The 11,889-nt window shown below is 42.8% G+C and overlaps 1 protein-coding gene across 1 annotated transcript in view; it reads left to right on the top strand.

Annotated features, from left to right (window-relative positions):
* Positions 1–11,889, top strand: part of HSPA12A (heat shock protein family A (Hsp70) member 12A) — a 136,090-nt gene that overhangs the window by 305 nt on the left and 123,896 nt on the right. The gene's annotated exons all lie outside the window — the stretch shown is intronic.

The raw sequence follows: 11,889 nt of genomic DNA, 5'->3' as shown, positions 1-11,889 counted from the left end.
CACCTTTCCTCGATGTTTCCAAGATAGGGAAATAGTTAACGATCTCATGGAGCGCTTTTTGTAGAAGTGTGGAAAGGTTTGCCTCGGCTTCCAGCCGGGGACATGAACTTGGGGTGGCGCGCTAGTTTCCTTGGCCACCGGCCTGCACCGCCCACCCCCTCGTTCCTTGCGGCCCAGAGCTCCTCCGGATGGCGAGGGCGGCCCGTGCCGGCCTGCGCGCCTGGGGAGGGATGTAAGAACTCAGGGTACGTCCACGAAGCTGTGCAGGTCCCGGGAATTTATTCATCAGGCCGATATTCAACTAGCTGCCCTGAGCTGAGCAGAGTTCTGGCTGGGCGTCTGACACGCCCTCCCTCGGGAGGTTGGTGGGCTGAAATCAGTGGAAGGAAAAAACAGAAAAGGTTTGCGGTGAACCTTAAGAGATGGTTATAGTTAAGACAGGCTTAGAGCAGGGGGTGTTACCGGCAAGCTTTGAGAAGGGGGAAGGAAAGACTGTCACGGGGGTCCTGTTCCCTCTCCAGAACCGTCAGAGGTTGCCTGCGTCCTGCCCCTTTAAACCCAAGCTGCCTGCTTGGCGGCAGTGCACTGGCCAGGTGTCACAGACAATTCCAGGACTTCAGTGCGCGCCCTCTGCTCGATCCTCCTACTGCAGAAACGGGTCGAGTTGCAGGCGGTGTTCACGTTCTCCTGCCTTTTGTGTTTCTGACCCAAGCTGATTACTTAAACCGCCTACGCCCGCACATTGCGCTTCTGGAAAACACGGCTTACCTTCTTTGCCGAATTGACTTAGGATAAAAGGAAAAAGGGAGCGAGAAAACACTTTGAAACAAGATAGTTATTTTCAATAGGTGCCTATACATGTATAAAAACATTTGACTCCATGAATACTGTAATGAGGACCCAGACATGCACCTCCTTGTGAACTTCCCTGATGTTTTTCTCAGAACCTCGGAATGGAATGTCTCACTTTCGGGGGTGCGATAAATCATCACGGACCTGCCTTGTCCTCCTTGCTCGGTGAACATCCCTCTATGGTAGGAACCAAGTATGAGTCATCCCCACATCCGCATAGCTCCTGGGGCCCCCGCAGGGGCGGAGCGTGTGTTCTCAATAATGTTGAATGCGCCTGTGGACAGAATTAGCCCACGCTGTTGCTGTGGCTGTTTCTGTCCCACCTTTGTGCCTTTTCTCATATCCCTGGGTGGAGGGCACCCCTTCTCTGCAAGACCATCCTCTAATGCCGGGTTGATTCCCACACTCCAGCTCTCCTCACCCAGCCCTTCCTTCCTACTGAATCCTCCCCCACTTGCAGCCTGGGCCACAAAGTTCAGTCCTCAGGGATTTCTTGACTCATGACATTTTAATGGGAGATTGGAAGTACCCTGAGCTGGGACGCCTCTGTCTCAGAATCTCCTCATTCCCCTCTCAGTCCCATGGGGACAGGGACTTGGTGTGCCTTGTTTCACCTTTGCATTCCCAGCATCAGTACCTTACCTGATGAAATAGAGGCTCCGTAAATATTTGTTGAATGAATGCATGGATTTTACACATAATAGATGCTTAATAAATACCTAATTCACAATTAAATGTTTTGGAGCTGGGTGTGTACTGAGAACACCAGGCTGGCTGGAGCAAGGGGCTTATTTTTAAGAATAATGAGAACTAAGGATGGAAAAGTAGTCTGAGGTGAGATTGTGAAGGAGCTGGAATAGCATTCCGTAAGAGTGCCAAGCCATCTCAAATTTATGAATATAGAATAGGTAAGATGCAAGTGGTATTTTAGGAAGTTAACTGGCAACAGTGGGTAACCTTGATGGGCGTTCAGTTATACCAAAAGCAGGAGACCCAGGCAGAAAATAATGTATAAAGGTCTTAAACGATCATAGTAGCAATGGGAAGAGAAGGATGAGAGAAATAACAGGAAGGAAGGACAAAAGTCACTTTGAGTGGGGCTGGGGAGCCAAAGATGACTCCATTGAGGATAGCCTGTAGAATTTTGTTACAGTTGACAGAAGTGGAGTAGATGAGAGAGTGATCTGGTTTTGTTGGAACAGGGTGCTTTTAGTTTCAGACATGTAGGATGTTGGCATCCCACAAGAGAGGAAAGACTGAAGCTGCAGATGTAAGTTGAGTAAGAATAGATGAATCTCCTAGAAGGAAAAGGAGAAAAATCCTTTTGAACTAAGGATCTAAATTTTGGGGAAGGCATGCATTTAAGGACATAGGAAGAGGGTAAGGAGCTATCCTAGGAGACAAACAAAAAGGGCTCAGGGAACAAAGGAAAAACTCCATGGATCATAGGGCAGAGGGTATTGGGAACATGTCGAATGTGTGTGCATGCGCACATGTGCGCAGGTTACAGACCGAAAGGCTGGTGTGACATGCTAACTGTGTCGTCCTTGGTGACAGGATCAGAGGGGACTTCTGTTTTTTTCTTTTAATATATTGGTAGTATTGGATTTACCTAAAATGAGCGTATTACTCGTATAATTTTGAAGAATTACATTAAAAATATTTGAGGGAAAGATGTTAAGTCCAATGTTACAGGAGCATGGAAGGCTGAAAAGGTTATTAAAGGCTCAGTTCCTCCCTTGGAGACCATTCTTTCTTCTCAAATAAAAATAAAACTATGTGTAGGCTAAATAATGAATAAATAAACTTGTCATTCCTGTTTATTTCTGTCATTCACTCAACCAACAAATGTTAGTTGAATGCCTACTATGTGCCAGGTACTGTTTTAGATATTGGGGGGGGGGAAGAGCTGTGAATAAAATAGATAACATTTCTCCTTGTTATGGCATTTAAGTTCTTTTTTCTTTTTTAATTGAATTGCTCACTCGTCAGAAACTACATTTTTTAAAATAAAGGTTTTATTTATTTATTTTTAGAGAGGAAGGGAGGGAGAAGGAGAGGGAGAGAAACATCAGTGTGTGGTTGCCTCTCATGCACCCCCTACTGGGGACCTGGACTGCACCCCAGATATGTGCCCTGACTGGGAATCGAACCAGCAATGCACTTAAGTTCCAACTGTACTCCAGTAGCACTTACATCCCAGTAAACAATTAAGACAATAAACCGAAATAATCAATGTGAAAGCACTTTAAGAAGTTGTTATGCTATGGGTTTGATAGTCCGTTAGTGCTGACAGATTCATGAATATCCCAATTTTCTTATTTTCGGTAGATACAGAGAAGTGCTGTGGTTTGGGCTGTAAAATACATCCATGCATACGTGCATTTTCTACGTACTTCACACATTCCTTATTTAGTACCTTCGCATTGAGATACATGTCCAAGGCCCCTTGCTGAGCCTCAGAGCTTGAAGCGGTTGAGTGCTGCCAACCCAAAGGTATAAGCTGGGGAGTTAATGGAAAGAAAGAGAAGGAAAGAGAAAGGAAAGGTTTGGGATGTATAGAAAATTCTGGAACATATCCAGGGAGAGAGGGTAGGACTATACTCTCCTCTTTTAGAAAGAGAAGGGTTAATAGAAACAGGACACAGCCATGACTGCTAACTTCTCTCTGGATGGCACGTATAATGTGGGACAAAGACCTTTTGGGAATTAGAAATCCTAGACTAGGGTCACAGCCGTCTCCGAGATGGCCGATGATTATTCAGTGCAACAAGGGGGCTGCACTAGACCAGTGTTTCCCAGCCTTTTTGATGGAGATTCCTTTTTAACAACAAAAAACTGAGGACCCCCCTCCCCATGTAGTAGTGGTTATATATGGTGACTATGCATTCAGCAGTATGTCTAGAGGCATTTGTATTTCACTCATAGAAACTTTGTACCTATGACCAAGATGACGTTTACAGGCAAGCCGTTCTTCAGTGCTAGAGGTGAGTTTGGTGTGCATTTGAAGTCGTGGGACCCTTGCCCACACTCCATGGGCTTCTTGTGGATCTTGAGAACCAACGAATTGGGTCTCCACATGCTAAGATGATCTCTTCTACTTTGTAGCTCTGATTCAAACTAAAATATCAGGGCATGTTGGTGTATTCCTATCTGCTAATGGAAAACCCCTTGTAGAGGAAATTAATCATTATTCTGTCTGCATTTCAAATATTATTTCTAAGCTCTGTCAGACATTTCCTAAATGAGTAAGAATAAAGAAAAATGTGTTTGTTCATTTCTCCTTAATCCTCTGACACCTTTACATAAATGGGAACTTGTTTGCCACGATTTTAATGTTCAGAAGTGATTATTTAGATGTTATTTTGGGGTTGCTATCAAGTGCTTGCTAATTCTCCTTTCCTGCATTTGCCATCTGGGCTGAATATTATTTTTCATAGGGAACTAATGAACGTGATTGCAGGTGTCTTTCCTCATGGAGTCATAGAAACTGGAGACAGAATAGATGGAACCGTTGTCCTTTCCTCATCTAGAAAACAGGCGTAATAATGTCACCCTTCCCCACCCTGTTGTCAGGGATGAGAAATATGATTGCCAAGCTAATTGCAATATAAATAGCTGCAAATTAAATGCTAAGTAATAAAAGTAGGAATTATTTGACTAATAAAACTGTGGGGGTTTTTTGTAATTGTATTTATTTTTTATTCCTAATGCCTCCTGGCAGTAGTCATTACCACTGTAGTAATGATAACAAAAACCACAGCAGCAACTACCATTGATGGAGCGCTCTTATGTTCCTGGGGCTTTCCTTATATCATCCCATTGAGTCTGGGAAACAACCACTAAAGGCTAGTGATTGGCCCCAGGTTACACAGTTAATAGATAGTAGAGATGGAATTTGAACTCAGGTCTGTCTGACCCCATGCGGTTCCCACTGTGCTCCACTCCTTGTCAGATCTAGAACTCTTTGAGTTCGATTCTACTGTCTCACATCAGCTGTGTTGGATCCTTGCCTGTTCTCTGCCAGTCGAGTGCCTGACATCGAGGGCTTGGAGCAAGGAGCCTGGATAAGTGGTGTCATGCATGTGGTCACTCATTCTCACTCTGGGCTACACATTAGGATCTCCTGGGGATTCTACTAGACTCTTCTAGAATCTAAGCACTGTTAGAATTTAAACATCATGAAGAGAAGGATTATTTATTTTGTGCACTGCTATAGTATTGAAAAATGCTGATGCCTGGCCCCTACCTTAGATCTATTCAGTCGGAATCCCCAGGGGTGGGGCCCAAGCGTAAGTACTTTTTGATATGTGATATTGATAATGTTCAGCCAAGGTTGAAATCATACTTTAAAAGATGTCTTCATGGATCATGTCAGAATCAGAATGGCTCAGGCTTCGCCCGGGAATGGTTGGTTAATGGATGCTGCCAGGATGGCCTGCAAGTAGTGGGTCTTGAAATCAGACCTCATGGGTTCAAGAACTAGTTCTTTCAGTTCCCAGCTGTGTGACCTTGTACAAGTTACTAAATCTCTCTGAACCCATTTCCCCATTGCTAGTATTTTCAATTCCATAGGATGGCTATGAGATTAAATTGAAAAATCCACGTGAACTTCTTCCCACTGTGCCCAACACACAGCAAATGATGCCTTTATTATCAAGAAATTGAGAAAAAGGAAAATGTAGCACTTTTTAGCAGTTTTGCAGTATTTGCCTGAAATCCTTTATTTACCTTGGTACAGAAGTTTGGAGGGAATTGTATTAAATGATAAGGGGTCTTCCCCTTCTCCTTTAAAACAGTATTTGTGACCTTTTGGGGCAATCAAACCTTCTGTTAATCTTTCACTTTTATTTTAACCTTTACCATTTGCGCAAATCACAAAGTTGATGGGGTGTTTCTCTCTCACTTACCAAAGACACTGCAAAGCCGGAGCCACGGTGCTAAAGTGCGTGCTCCCAGCCGGCATTCCTGCCAAAGGCTGCTTTGGATTTCGCCTCCCGGTCATTTGTTCGAAAGGCTTTGACACTGAAGATGCAAAGATGCTCTTGGAGATGCTACTGCTGGCAGTTTAATTGGTGTTTTTCAGGGTGTAGACGCAGAGTTCCTGTACAGGCGGAATGAAACTGGAAGCAGAGTCATTACCCAGTGAGTTCAGACAGGAAAAAGAAAAGGAAAAAATCAGCCAAAAGAAATCCTTTAAGCAAGCTATTTTGCCATTTTTTAATAGATAATTTTTTAACTTGCAAGAAGTAGATACAACTTAAGAGTATTTTGTGACATAATTATGGAGCTAATAAAGCAAATATGTCTAAAACATCCCAGAAAAGCCAGGTTTTCTCATTTGTACTTCTTTTCTTAATAGAAAAGTAGCAAAATAAGAAGTCATTAAGCTTGCTGTGAATGAAGAAACTGTTAGCCGTATTTTCCACACAGGGGGCAGCAAAAAAGAAAGGAAGGATCCCAGCGAAGTGGATCACTTAGATGTTTTATCAAGTTATAGCTAAAAATGTTTTCTCTTTTCCGGGAGCAAATATTGATTTGGTTCGTCTCCTGGCCCCTGAGAGTTGTGTGCCCACCTATTCTGTTGTTGCACTTCAACGAGAGCTAATAAATTGTTTCACTTTTGTAATGAAACATAAGACCCTGATTGAAGGGGATTTCAGCTTCCCTGAAAATGTACTCTAAATTAATCTGTTTACAAGGAATTATCTGTCTCTTGGTAGCAAAATGGAAAGATTGTCTCCGCTTTTATAACTGATGGTTTCTGTAGGTTATCCTTCAAAAGGGTAACTTTCAAAAATGTATTTGTGGGCTGTAAAAAATTCATTTGTCACGAACTGAAGTCTTGACTCTGCATTTGTTATTGGCAAAGTGTAGGATTGTATTTTGTTTTTGTAGTTCCTGCTTTTCTCCTTTTCTTCCTTGATTTGCCAATTTTATTTTTTGGTCCTGTTTAAGAAGTTGGAGGACTTTCATTATTCGAATATATGTTTTTACAATGCTAGTCACAGACACAGATGAGACTTATTTCCTGAAAAATTGTGATTTTAGAGGAGTATAGTATAGTCTTAGGATTTTTTAGAGAATGAAATAATTTTAGACCAATTTCTCAGTATTGATTTGATTTGGCTGCATTCCTTTTATCTGCGACAATCATATACACTGATCATTGGAGCCCCGTGTACTTTGAGAGTTATTTAAGGTGGCGCTTGTGGATGAGTCTCTCACCAGTCTAAGGTGTTAGATTAAATTTCTGTACAACTTTTAGAAAAATAACACAGAGTTGTATCGCGTGTTAACAGGGGATAACGAATCCTGTTTTCAGTTAAATAATATACAATACAACTGTTATATTTTGTGACTGCGTTCGGCATCGTAGGTGGAGTCACAGAAAGAAAAGTAGTACTGATCAGGATCAGTTTCTCAAAAAATAAATAATGTTTCCACTAACACTTGAAAGAGAGACTTAGTGAGGTTGAAAGACTAAAATGCTATTTCTAAAGTGGACCTAATTTTAATATGTTATTAAAGATGCCTGTGTTGGGCTTGGGCACTGGTCAGCCAACGCTATTTTCAGTGCTGCGGTCTAGAGACAGGAAGGAAGAGGAGGGTGGGGGACTCTAACACGGTAGCACTCAGACAGACGTGGTTAATGTACGGGGGTGGGCACAAGTAGGTTTACAGTTGTGGATAGGTGAAAGAGTGTTCTTATTATTTATTAAGTATTACAGTTTTCCATATGAACAACTGTCAACCTCCTTCCCCCACCCCTTGGTATAAGAATGATTCTGTGGGGTGGCACTGCTTTCCCTAGAAGTGAATCATTGAGGCAAAAGTGAAGTTTGCAGTGGAAGTGCCTGCGTGCTTGCCGTGATCTCCGTTTCGTTTTGTGTGTGTGGAGACAGGGCCGAGTGAAGCCCCTGCGGGCAGTCCAGGGCCCACCCCCGCCTGCTGCCCTGGTCCGTATGTGCCCAACTCCCCGAAGGCGCTTCTCTGGTTCAACAGGGGCCTTTAGACTGTCCTAAAGATTTGAATCCACTTATGAACAATTGAGCGATTTTGAAATATCCCTTAGCCATTCTCGGTTATCTTTTTCAAAGTTCATGGCCAGATATTTGCACTCGTAGTCTTACCATCTTTATGGGGATTTGAAAACAGAGCAGATCACGAACCAAACTCACAGGGCAGGGCATTTCATAGAGAAGAGATGTCTCAGTTAACCTGGGATATCCGAACTTTCTGAAGAATTGTTCTGCCTCTAAATTCTTACACGAAGAGTTCTTGTTTGAGAGACTAGGTACCAAATTTCCTTTTGATGTAAAATTATCCCGTGCTAACACTTGCTGGCATTTTTATTAACGCGTAGCCCTGACCTGAACGTTGGTCCCTACTCGTGGATGCTGTCTTTTCTTCTTGGCCAGGCTGACCGAGCACACGGGGTCAATGAAGTTCCTGTGCCGATGTTAAGAATACAAAATCCGAGACTGTCTTTTGTTGGGTAAGGATCAAAGACTGTTCTTTGTGTAGTGAGAACAAAAACATAACCTTTATTAATATGTGGCATTTGAAATTTAAAAATGTATGTTTATCCATTTGTAAGCTTTAGAATGAATAGTGTCATATATCATTTATTGCTTTTCTGAAAATACAGCCATTTTGAATTCTGACTAAGACCATTGCAAGAAAAACATTATCTGTTTAATGGACAATGTTTTCCATATATTTCTCCTAAACCTATTATTGGAAAATTAGTTGTCTTTTTTTTTGAGGCAATTATAAATTTGCAAAAGCAGGAAATGCAAGCAAAAAGAATTCAAAATTATAAGATCTCTTTGAATTTATATTTGCAACAGACTTTCCAAGTATTATTTGTTATATGAGAACAAAAGGAATCACCACGAGTGTTCTTTTTTTTAACTAAGAAGAACTGTTTTTACCTTCCCCTGTGTATGTTGTCTGGGTTTGACTCTTAACTCACTAGGGGCATTCCTTGAACTTTTCACACTTTCTTTTCGAGCTTTAATGCTAAGAGAAAAGCACTATCCTACTTGGCATGAGACGAGACCCTGGCTAGTGGCTCAGAGAGAGCGTCATTCGCACTTCTGTGCCCTCTGGGGTTTAGGGTCCGGTGTCACCTCAGCATCAGGCAGACAATTACCGTGTTTACCACTTGCCTCACTCTCTAAATCTAGGCTTTAGGACTATATACCTCATGTCATCCTTTCTCATCTATTTTTAACAAAACATGTAGGTAAATTTTCTGGGCATTTTTATCTGTAGGTAAAAATCCTACATGTGTGTTAGGATCAGTCATACATGCATTGGTTACTAACGTGCATCTCTTTCAGCCGGATAGTTTAAAATAAGCTGTAACTCTGGGAGGGTGTGACTGGAGGAAAGGGGCTGTGATCCTGTATCAAACAACGGAGAAGAACAGCATGAGGAAACTCCCTCAGCTATGTAGCGCTTTCTGACTTTAGAAAGAACAGAAACTTGGCAGCATGTGACTCCAAGGAGATTGCAAGAGACAAGAAAGTAGAACCAGGCTCTTCCCGGGGAGGGGCGTGAAGTCCGGGCTTGTACAGCTTCCGTCACGTCTGACTTAGTCCTACGAGCTGCAGCTGAAACGGTCTTTCAGAACAGTCCTGTGCGTTCCACAGAGACATAAAATAGAAGATCTGTTTCTTCCTTTAGCCAGTGGTTCTGTATTAATTAAGGAGTGGTAAAGCAAAGTTCAAATTCACACCATTTTCAAGCTGGAAAGTAAGAACTTACATATGGAACACAGACGTTTCAACAGGTACTATTGTCCATCTGTCTAAAGATAACTTTTTATTTCAGTATAAACAATCTTAACAGGTCTGTGTGTTAACTGTTAGTGGCTGAGACACATGCTGGTAACAAGAGTCAACAGTAAATAAAGGGTTCGGACTGAAATATCTGTGACTCTGACTCGGTCAAGAAATTTACACATCTGATTGTGAGGAGCCAGTAGCGCTTCTCCTTCGGAACCCTCACACCGTAGCACAGGTTTATTTTTCATCACTCTGCGCACGTTTCATCAGTGAGCTGTGCACTGACGTGGGGACGATGCAGCATTTTAAAGTGCACTCTTTTATTTTTAAACAGACACTCAGCATCTTGACAAACCCTATTTAGTATGAAGTTTGAACAAATGTTAATTCAGGGGGAATTTCCACCTTGATGTCAGGTGGTTTAAAATGTGCTACTAAGATCCATGAGGACTAAGACTGGGATGCTCCAGTTTGTTGCCGCTGAGCTTTGGAGTTCTGTTTCGACCTCTTGCATCGTGTGCAAACAAACCAAAGAGGAGGATGCAAAAGCGAAACCCGTCCCTTGCCTGCTGTGGGACCGACGTCTGTTCCACTGACAGTGTGCTTGTTTGGCTTGTTTTTTCCTCTTCACATGTTCTCCCCGACCCCTCCAGAAATATGGTGAATGGTATTAACACCGTCCACTCACGCTTTCATTTGGGGAGTTCACGCAGAGGACAAGTGGCCTGATCACCAGCGGCAGGCCAGGCGACCCTCCCGTGCAAGCGCCACCCTCTCTGTGCCTTCCTGCTTCTTTACCAGGGGGTTGGGGATTCCAGCGGAGGTGGTCCAGGCTTTCCTCTCTCAGTGGCAGGAGCTTAACTCAATCCACTGTTACTCTGAATTGACTGCTTATCTAATAGGCAAAACGGTGGCCATATTCACCGCTCATCCATTTGCCATTATAGAAATCATTTTCATAGATAAGGAAACCAGTCGTACAGCCAGGCAGAACTTCTGGGGTCATTTAATTCCACACCCTCATTTTATAAGCCAAAAAGAAAGACCTCATATAAACTGTAGAAGCACAGACTTCATCTCTCCTTCCTATTGAGACCAATAAAATAAAATCAGATACTCCAATTGTTTGTGAAAGGCTGCCAACATAATTCTTCATATTCAGGAATTAATGGGTTTAAATGTGAGGAATTTAAGAAATTCCCTGTATTGTGAGGGTAGGTAAAGGAAAAACACCTTTTATAACATATAGCATATTTTGGTGCAACACATGCCATCATCTTAACTGAATATCTATCCATTCTGGCAATATTACGAGATTTAAACGTCTAAAATATAAAATTTCTGTATCCCAAGAAGAAAGCCTCTGTGTTCACTCAAGTTATGACATTTGTACCGCGGTTTTCCACAGTGTTTCAGTGTAAAAAGTCCCACAGCTCACTTCGGATCTATCATTTTAAACAGCTTTTTATTCCTGAATGCTCTGTATTCTCTCTTGTTTGTCAGCTAAGCAGGCAGATGTTTTTGCCTTTTAAAGCAGTGCCTTTTAAAAATAAGCACATGCACTGCCCGCTCCAGCAGCTACGGAAAATATTCGTGGCTCCTTCTGTTGGAAGGTGACTCACCTGAAGCTTAGTTCCCAGATTAGTAACCTGGCAGCATCTCACTTAGCAAGTGGTGCTTCCCACCAATTAAACTGAAAAAGTCTCTCTCTCCTTCAGACACAGACTTAGGCTTTCACCTGTCAGAGGGAAATGAAACCATCGCTAACAGCTGTTTATTTTGCTGGCAGGTTCATGCCTACAACAAAGTGATTTTTTTCCTCCGGTGAATGACACCCTCCCATTGGTGTGGCAGCGACTAATCAAGTATTTACGAAAACTACTTAAGTGTGTAGTTCCCGTTCCCGCAGTGTGCCGCTGCTGCCCCCAAGCGACAGGTCTGAAGAAGCGCAGGTTTCCACAACGAGAGCCTCATCCCTTCCCTAAACCAAGGCCCCTGCCACCTCCTCCTCCATAAAGATACTGTCTTCTGGTGCGACCAGAGCGAAGGCATTCCCTTAAATCTCCCTTGACCCGTGGGGGCCTCCCTTTGAATTCATGGCTCCCCAGGAGAGAATAGCTCGGGTCATTAGGAGAAGAATGTTTTTCCCTGCACTGTCTAACTTCAGGGCTGGGGGAGTTTTTAGTGTGGTTGGTTTTCCACATCCTCACACCAAACCATACTATGCTAGAGGAAGGGAAAC

This window comes from Artibeus jamaicensis, unplaced genomic scaffold (genome assembly GCF_021234435.1).
Source record: "Artibeus jamaicensis isolate MK-2021 breed Jamaican fruit bat unplaced genomic scaffold, CSHL_Jam_final contig_490, whole genome shotgun sequence".
NCBI classification, from domain to species: domain Eukaryota; kingdom Metazoa; phylum Chordata; class Mammalia; order Chiroptera; family Phyllostomidae; genus Artibeus; species Artibeus jamaicensis.
This window is presented reverse-complemented; position numbering and strand designations above follow the sequence as displayed.